Source organism: Vigna angularis, chromosome 6 (genome assembly GCF_016808095.1).
Source record: "Vigna angularis cultivar LongXiaoDou No.4 chromosome 6, ASM1680809v1, whole genome shotgun sequence".
NCBI classification, from domain to species: Eukaryota; Viridiplantae; Streptophyta; class Magnoliopsida; order Fabales; family Fabaceae; genus Vigna; species Vigna angularis.
In genome coordinates this window covers 10232296-10242349 of record NC_068975.1, presented here as the reverse complement: position 1 = coordinate 10242349, position 10054 = coordinate 10232296, and the positions used below count along the sequence as shown (strand labels likewise).

The 10054-nt window shown below is 35.2% G+C and overlaps 1 long non-coding RNA gene across 2 annotated transcripts; it reads right to left on the bottom strand.

Moving 5' to 3' along the window:
* Positions 1 to 2582: 2582 nt before the first annotated feature.
* Positions 2583 to 7029, bottom strand: LOC108345946 (uncharacterized). 2 transcript variants are annotated; one of them, XR_008250043.1, is made up of 5 exons: positions 6488 to 7029; positions 5994 to 6422; positions 5403 to 5533; positions 2907 to 3000; positions 2583 to 2828 (listed from the first exon to the last, which is right to left on the bottom strand). It is a non-coding gene; the product is annotated as an uncharacterized LOC108345946 (long non-coding RNA). The 2 variants fall into 2 exon arrangements; XR_001833752.2 differs by having other exon boundaries at positions 5994 to 7029.
* Positions 7030 to 10054: the final 3025 nt, after the last annotated feature.

The following is a 10054-nucleotide window of genomic DNA, read 5'->3' as shown; positions in this document are numbered from 1 at the left end:
ACTTCCTAGTAAAATATACTGCATAAATTTTTGTATCAAATTTGTATGCCACGACAGTCGTATCACTCCCTAGCAAATATTCATGCATTACATTCGCAGAGAAGCTTAAAGGCAACCGATCCTCCTATTCCTATGTCTAGGTAAGATTGCTTCCGGGAGAATTTCCCCAATTCTAGATTTACCTATATGTGTCCATATAGATAACATCAATGATCATGCAATGGAATGAGTTAAACAAAGCATGCATAGAGTGTAGAAGAAAAACCCTAACAATTAATGAAGCAAAGCATATAAAATATAGAACCAATTCAATACATGAGATTTTCAAAGGATTACATCGGTTCTCCAACAACAATGGAGGTTTAGTTCACCATAGACATGGTGAAACTAGATGAAAAACAATGAAAGAATGAAAGATAAAACCCTAGAATTTGAAGAAAAGAGCTTCCGCATCCAAAATTCGCCTCCAAGGGGTGAAGAAAGTGTGATTTCGCCTCTTTCTGTCCAAAGATACTAACCCTAGGTCGGCCAAACCCTTATATAGTTTATTAAAATTTACAGAAAATAGGCCCAAGCCCAATTAAATGGCGCTCAGCAGCACTTTTGGCGCTCAGCGGTAAGTGCGGTTCTTCAGAATGACGCTCAACTGCAGTTTTGGCCCTCAACGGTGACTACGGTGCTTCTGAACGCCGCTCAGCGATAAAAGTGGCGCTGAGCAGTGAATGCGGCTCTTCTTTTATGCACTTTTACTTCGGTTCCTGAGTCCAGCTCCTTACTACTTTAACTTCTTTCATCTAATTCATCTTAATTCCTGCCAAAACAAGGAAAAACAAGCATAAAACCCATCCAACACTCTTATTTCCAAAACTTAAGCAAAAGCATGATTTCAAGCTAATTTGTAAGTCATAAAGGTTGTTTTTAATATCAAAATTAAGTATAAAAATAACGGTTTTTCAACCGTTATCACCAACATCCAACCATGCTCCCATGTGTCAAACATCACCATTTAGAGGGTCATTGTAAGACCCGTATAAATAAAATGATTTCTTACCTTAAGTATTTTATTTTGTGGTATTATATAATAAATTGTGATGAAAAACAATGTTGAGGAATTTTTAAGGAAGGGAAGAAAATTAAATTAATATTGGTTTCATAGTAAATTTCGAAAAAAGTTGAAAGAGTATTTAAGTATAATTGTTTGCGCTATTATATCAGTGGATGAAGCCTAGTTTAGTGGTTGATGTAAGTGTGCATGGGAGGGTGTGTGTGCTTGGTCTTAAGTTCACACCCTCCTAAGACCAAAAAGGCTCTTAGCTCTTTTTAATTTCCACCTTGATATGTGGGTCCCACTATGAGTTAAGAAAGATAGAAATTGAAGTGTTAAGATGAGCGTGGAAGTGCTTCCATTAATTGATTCCAAGAGGGAGCTTTTATTCTCATTTAATCTCTCATTGGGCCATTTCTTTTTTCCCACTTTGCTTGGGTGGGCACATGCTGTTTTACACTTTGCTTGGGTGGGCACATGTTTTCTGGGTACATGTTTTCTAGACTTAGGAGGCTTGTAAGTAACCTTGGGAGAGTTTAAAGCTTGGAGAGTGGAAAAGAGAGTTTGGAGAGCAACCAAGTTGGTGAGAGAAAGGAAGAGCCACCCTAGCCTTGGTGTTTTTGGACATCACTTGTAGGAGACCAAGAGGAGTGGAAGCTTGTTGTCTAGTGAGGAAAGAAACCTAAGAGCCTTTGGAAGCTAGCTTGGAATTGAGGTAAGGGGTTTAACTTGGGATATAACATAGTGTATGATGGGTAGAAGGTAACATTATAATGTTGTTGCATGCTTTCTTTCTTGTGTGTTGGGATTAAAGTTAACATGTTGAGGCATGTACTTTTCTTTTGGGTTTAAGTTTCATGTGTTGTTGCATGGAGAATGGGTATTCACATGTTCATTTTTGTTTTTCTACTATATGGGGTAGTTAATTGATTATACATGTTTATATTTTATGAAAAAGTGGTGTTGTTGTAATGGGTATACATGTTGGATGTATTGGGATGTTGTTTGTGTATGAAAAAGTGTCATGGGTACACTTTAAAATCATGTATATTTTGTATATCTTGGTTCTTATTACCTTGCAAGAATTATATATTGTTGGGAGCACTCACTACTACAAAAAACTGCATAGATAGCGCTTTTTTTTAGCGCTATCTATTAATAGATAGCGCTTCTAAAAAAAGCGCTATCTATTGGTGTCCGACAATAGATAGCGCTTATTTAAAAAAGCGCTATCTATTGGTATCAGACAATAGATAGCGCTTGTTTAAATAAACGCTATCTATTGTCTAATACCAATAGATAGCGCTTTTGTAAATAAGCGCTATCTATTGGTCTAAATTTTATAAAAAAAATAATTTTTAATGAAATATTTAAAAAAATATGAAATTATCTTTTAAAAGAAAATATAAAATATTTGTTTTATTATATACAAACCTGTGTTATTTATTAGTTCTATTATTCAAAAAAAAATATATAAAGTATTAAAACAAATGTGATGAAAACAAAGGTCTCAAAAAGAGTATGCAATACTTCAATATATAAATAAAAACTATTGATATAATAATATTTCAAAATATAATCTTTGAGTGTCAACTAAGTGTGATGACATGACATTGCTTTATAAGACAATATATACAACCATAACATATATATCTTGTACCTATAAACATTTACATCACCATAACAACCTATAAGCATGTACTGATTACATGTAAACATCAACCTTCCCTAACTTCAATAATTTGTTGTCACGATATGGTTGATATATGCAATTATAAAAATACTGCAACAAAAAAGATAATATAAAATTAGTCAATTAAATTTTTACTACAAATTAATTATGATAATAAAGATAACTTACATCAGTTGGAATTATTCATCCTTCACAGTATGTAATAATTTCTTTTATACATCGACACACATAATATCCACAATCATTATCATTGATTTTGATCCTGACAAAAAATGTAACAATAAGTGAAGGCATCCCATCAGAAAGCATAACATTACAAAAGCTGTCAACAAAGAACAAAAGTAGAACCTTTGAAAAATATAAGCATCAAATTCAAGACCGTGACATTCAATTGCTAAATTAAATGTATAAGTATTTGGACTCAATACACCAAATCAGTTTAACCGACACATGAAAATCCAAATAGCTCTATTCCAGTATACAACAGCGTTTAATATAAAGTTAAGCACATTACCCATGGTAATGGATATATGTATGTATCAACAACCAATACTCAAAAAGCCTTAAACCACTTAAATACAATCAATGGTTTTTTTAACATATTAGAAATGAATGCACAACAACTATATGAACAACTGGAATACTTGAACATAACATATAAAGTATGCCAAAATCTTTAAAATTAACTAAACAACAGCACCCCACATCCATTCATCAAGCATTTAACATCATAACACATTCAATTTTTTTTTAAATTAAAGACCATACCCGCACGTGAATTTTCAGTCCAACTCCATTAACTAATAACTGTAACAATTATACATATATCCTTGCAAATACAACGTTTTTAATTGAGAAACAAACCAGGGGACAAGACACAAAACTTGCATATCTAGAATGTAAGAATGTTTTTGACCTTCCACATATTAGAAAGCTAGCACTTAAAAATGTTTTTCACTCGAGGATAACTATACAAGTAAGCACAATTAACATTGATATTTATAAATAATTAAATTTATCATATAATTTCCAATTTGTATAGTTATTCAATAAATTTAATTAATGTATTTAACCCCATCAAAACAAATAATTTTATACTGTTCTTTTATTAGTATAACAGTAGTAATTATTCAGTATGTTACAAATATAAAAATGTTAAAGGACAATAAACTTTTACCAGTAATAATAAGAATAAAAGGTTTAAATATAACGAAAATAAAATTTCTGTAATTTAAAATTAGTAATGATTGTCTACTAAATGAAGATATTTAATTGATTGAAATGGTGCTAGAACTAGGACAAAGTTATTACCGTAACTAGACTAAGACCAAGCCTTGGTCAGAATAAAGTCTTGTAATGAATAAACAAAGAGAAGATGATTGTAAACAAAGAGAAGAGGATTGTCCCACTTCTGCCACAATTCGAATTTTTGTTTTAAGGAAAAGAAAAAGCGAAAAGTTAAAGTGGAACAATGATGCACCTCGAAGCTAGTTGTATGATTTGGTATAAAGATTCAAGGGAAAAACATAAAGGATCTGCAGTATTAAGAAGCATGGCCTATATGCACGATCATAGTAAAGATGCAGAGATATTGTGACCAATTTTGTACTAAAATATTGTATTCCCCATGCACCGAGAGATACAGTCTGAACTTTTTAAAATAATGCACCTAATTCATTAACCCATTACTTAACTTATGAAATCTAAATCAGTTAACACATATCAAAACACATTGAGGTTATGGTTATTAAACAGATTCAAGATAAGATGATTACTGTTATTCTTAGATTTAATAAATTAAGACAACCTAATCTAGTTCAATTAAGCATGTATCGGATAATAAGATTATTCATTTTAAATCAACATACTATGAATCAGACTTGTAACCACTTTCCGCCAACCTATTACTAGTTTTCAACCATACTTTAGTCCAAACAGATAACTCCTCCGAAGGAAAACATAAAGGCATCATATGCTGGCTGCACTTAAACAACCAAAGATATAGTCATGTGAAACATCTAGGAAATAAGAAAAAAAAGACTCAAACCCATTAATAAGCATTGCACTTAAATTCTAGTAAATTCTAAGACGTCTAAACTTCCAACAAGATCACAGAACCACTTCCCCCACTCTCTCTCTCTTTCACTTGATAGATTCAACGTCACTATACCCTTTTCCCAAATCAGTTTATGAACAGACCAAACAGAGCATATAATGAAAATTTCTAGAACCCAAACACAAACTACTTACCATTTCATCAACACCAAACTTGATGGAATTTAACATAAATTACACAATTCATCAAGTGCGACTCAAACCACTCACATTTACACTACATTTCAATAAAACATACAATCACCCAATGTGTAATGACATTCTAGTTTTCAATCAACATTTCAACCCACCGTAAACACAAGGCACTCAAATAAAATCTTTATCAAATAAAACAAATAGATCAACCAAAACCCCACTACACCACACACGCATCTAACTAGATACATTTCTTCTAATAATAAAATCATTTATTCAATGCAATGTTTAAAGAATTTTCCTTCTTGCAACATGCCCTTAAAAAGACAATTAGAGAAAAACCCTATAATCAACTACAATATACTATAGGAACAACTTCATTTCGGTCACAAAAAAAAGGAAAATAAAACATACCGAAGCAAAGGTTGGGCTATCAGTAGCAACACATCTTGTACAATCACAGGGTACCCAGAACAGGTCACTTCTGGTATCAAGCGCCACCATGAACTTCACTCCTGATGTCCTATTTCAACTGTCGTATGAATCTCCAGAAGAAAAAGAAAAGGTTAAAGAAAACATGAAACCAATCTCCAAGAAAAAACATTACTGACAAATTCGTAACATCACCGAAATCATTAACAAAGAATGGTCAAACTCAAACATTATTCACATCTAAATAGTAATTTCTTCTTTCTAAACATGGCCAATCTCATTCAAAATTCAAACCTTAAGTCATTGTCACTTCATTAAACTGATAACTAAATTATTATAAAGAAATTATTAATCAATTTAAATTAAAAGAAGAATCTAATTTTCAACTCTTCATACACTAATTTTCACATTATCAACAATTAAAAACGGTTTCAACATAATTATTAACAAAATTTAATCTTCCTATCATTTTATGGTTAGAAAAGAGTAGGAAGAGATTATATTTAAATTAAAATCTTGAAAAATAAAACTTTAAATAATGACAATAGAAGAATCAAAGAGAAGAAAAGGTACAATCCGAGGGATCTGATGCGGAAGGTGGAGTTGCCATCGGAGAAAGCGAGACTGGCGTCGATTTGAGAGAGTTTGCGGCCACGGAGGAAGCGATCGTGGTCGGTCAACTCAGTGTAGTACTCGACGGTGCCCTTATCGGGAGGAGGGGGATTCTGGTAGCGGCGTGGGACCACTTTTTGACGGGTTCGGAGTGGCGGTGGTGTATGGTGAACGTGTAAACGTGGTCGTGGCACTAGCAAAACTCCTAGAGGGAGATGAAGGTGACAACAACGACGAAAACGAAAACAAGCATTTTCTTCGTTTGGCACCTTTACGCTAACCCTCTCCCGAAAAATCCCGCATTGCTTGGTGGAGCCTAGGGTTTGGCATGGTGGAACAAGAGAAGATCTTGGATCGAAACAGTGTCATTTATGGTAACTGTGATGATGTCTGTATATGGAGTGAGCGAGTGCTTTATAATATGAAAATGCCAAAGCCATGTGAGTGGGTCTTACCATCGCGCTTTCATTTTTTCACGCTTTCCAGCTCTCCAATGCGTGCAAGTCGGCGACTTTCTGAGCGGCCTCAGCTTGTCGTTTCTCAGAGCGAGGGCGAGCGGCAACGGTGATAGCAGAGTCAACCTCTCTCTCCAATGTCTCAACTCGTTGCTGGAGCAGTTTGATGGAGCGGGCTTGGTCAGCGGTAAGGAAGGTTTTGGAGAACGACTCTTCGTCGATGAAGATGGCTTTGGTGAGAAGAAGCTTCTGGAGAGATTCGAGATTGCGATGCAGGGAAGAAAAATTAGAATTGTGAAGAGGGAAAATGTGGTTGTAGAGGGAACGCGAAAATGTAATTTAGGAGATATTGTGATAGGTTTTTTAAAATTTGGGGGCAAATACGAACTGAAATTTGGGGGCAAATACGAAGTCAAATTTGGGGGAATGGGTTTGATGAATCTAAAAGAAGCGAAACTGAATTTAGAAAACGAGGGAAAATTTTGGCTGAGGGTAGAAAGAAGCTCCCAAAGAGAAATGTAAAAGAGCAACGCTATCTATTGTGTTGAAATAGACTGCGTTTTTTAAAACAAACGCTATCTTTTAGCTTATTTTAAATTATGAATAAAAAAAATAATATTAATTATTTATAGATAGTGTTTTTTTTTAAAAGCGCTATGTATGATCATAAATTTAGATAGCGTTTTTTTAAATAAGCGCTATCTATTGTTTCGTGCATTAATAGATAGCGCTTATTTAAAAAAGCGCTATCTATTGAGCGCTATCTATCATCAATTTTGTAGTAGTGACTTATCTACACTCTTTAACTAAGAGTGTGGGTAAGAGGGTATTAAGAATTTTCTTCCATTGTTGGAAGAGGAAATAATGAATTATGAGAATGAGAGGAGTGAAAGTGATGTTTGGTGAGTTGAGGTATATGTGTTTGATGAAAAACAGTGAAAAAAAATGAAAGTTTGGGGTCTTGGGTGGAAGAAGAACATGAAGGAAGAATTATGAAAGTGGAAAGTGAAGATGGGCACATTACAAATCACCCAACAAAGGCAAGGAGAAGTAATGAGAGTCTTGGGGTAGGAGTTGAGAAAGAAAGGAATGGAGTAGAGTCTTGGAGTTGACTTGGAATGTAATGGAAATGAAGAAAAAGAGAATAGTTAAATTGTAAAAATGGTAGTGTGAAAATGTATGGAGAGTGTGTTACGTAAAATGTGTAGGAAAGAAGAAAAAGCAAAATAAACTTTTAGCATGAGAAGAAGGTGTGGAGGCCATGAGTTAATGAAAGAGAGAGTAGAAAAAAAAAATGAAATAGGAGTGAAGATGGTGGTGTGCATAAAAGTATGTGCAGGAAACATGAATTGGTAAGTTTTAATATTAGAAAAGAGAGTGAAAGTGGTGTAGAATAAGTGTGGGACCGTAGCAATTGAATAAAAGAGAGATGAGTTGATTTGAAAAGTAAAAGGGGAAAGTGTAGGTGTGTGGTGGATTGGTGTAAGTGTAGTGAGAATGTGTAGAAAAAGAACAAAATAAAAGTGTGGATGATAAAATGGTGTGGGACCGTGAGTTAATGGCAAGAGAGAGAGAAGATTGAAAATGTAAAATGGGATGGAGATATTGTTACGTAAACTTCATTGTGCATGGGAGAGAAGTCATAAACTTTAAACTTAGGAACGAGAAGAAAAGTGAGCTAGAAAAGGGAGTGGGGTCCACGGAATTTTGGTGAGAAAATGTGGGTGAAGTGATTTTGTTTAATTGAAAGTGAAAACCAAAATTGAATGTAAAAAAAACAAAAGAAAAGAAGAGGAAAGAGGTTTTGGTTACGTAAAAAGTGGCTAAAAGGGAGAGAGAAAGATAGAGTTTGGTAAAAAATGAGTGGTTTCATGTGAGACCTACTTTGGAAGTGAGAGAAAATGTAAATTAATGGCCTTGGGCCCACTTAAAAGGGTAGATGTAGAAGGGAGTGTGTTTAGAGTAAAAAGGGATGTATTGAAATTAGGTGTTTTCTTTGGTGTTGGGAATTTAGTAAAAGTGTGGGTGCACTAGAAATGTTGTTCTAGTTCATGGAAGTGTGAAATTAGTAATTCCACGGGGGTGCGGCAGTAGGATAAATAATTAAATTAAGTTATTTAATTATTTGTGAATTTTTTTATTTGTTAGTCAATGAATTTAGTTGACTTTATATATGATGGTGATGGTTGTGATGGTAAAATTGTGAGAGCAAGCGTTCTGTCATTTCCTTAGAATTTTTGTCGAATCGATGGTGTTCGTATTGCGATACGATAGTGTGTTGAGTCTCTGCGGAGACTGAGGTTCGAGTGTCACCCTTTCCTTGTGCGTGGGGACTAGAAAGGGTTGGATGTCTCGCCCAATGACTTCGGCTCGTATGAGTATAGTGCTCGGTGGGTGTGCCTAACCTATGTTTTTACTCGTAATTCCTTGAGGAGTCCGGGAGATAGGTATGAAGTTGCGATGGAAGACGGCTCGAATCGCCCTATTTTGCGAAACAGGTTTGGTACGACAAAATTCAAGGAAACAACAAAAGCTCGTGTAAATGATTGAGTCGTGAGTTTAATACTGTGATGTATTGTAATATTGTTACTTTGATAGTCTGAGTGGTGATGATCTGAGTTATGAGTTGAATATTATGTTGTATTGTAAGGTTGTGACTAGGATAATCTAAGTTATGATATTTTGATATTGAAATAATATGCTATGTTAGGTTCTTCGTTAATCACCCTTTCCTTTTGTGGTTATGGTTCCACCTACGATGATCGTACTTGTACGAGAGTAGATGGTGTTGCAGATGAGGTAGAGATGAAGTAGCACGACGAGAGTTATGGGAATAACTATGGGGGACTTATCATGTTTTAAAGTAATTTTATGTCTTTGAATAATGAATTTGATATTTGTAAGGTTTTAACATTATGTTGTAAGACGCTTAGACTTTTGATGGTTTAGTTCCGCGATGTTAATTTTAAAAGAAAAACAAAACTGGCGTAAAATTTTGGATTTTTTTATTTTCTAGTGGCACTCTGTAAGGGGTGTTACAGTCCTCTTTCTTTACTATGTTCTCAGGGGTCTCAACATCAACATTGGGCAGGTTATAGCTGATGAGATCCAAAGTTGTGGTCGTGGTGCAAGCAACAAGGAACCCTTGGGACATCCCTCCTTGATCACCCATCTTTGTGAGACTGCTCTAGACCACCACTGGAGCGTCCAAGAAAGGAGTTGGACGCAGCTTACTTTACACACTATTGTGTAGTGGATGAGCCAGGCCAACTAGCACCACCACCACAGCAGCCTAGGGCACACAGGAGAGTACCTCCACCACCCTAGGAACCAGTTCATGAGGCCTCTCCTTTTCAGATACGGGACATGTATTTTTCTCTACTGGATGCTAGATTGGCTGTCGTATACAGGGGCGAGCAGGAGTTGTTGAGGACACTGACGTCTGCCTTTCCTGAGCGACAGTTCATATCTTAAGAGGACTTTGCAGCCCAAGTGGCACGACTCGCTGACCCAACACAGGAGGGTGGTAGGCTGAAGCAGCTGAAGCTTCAGCCATGGATGAGGAAG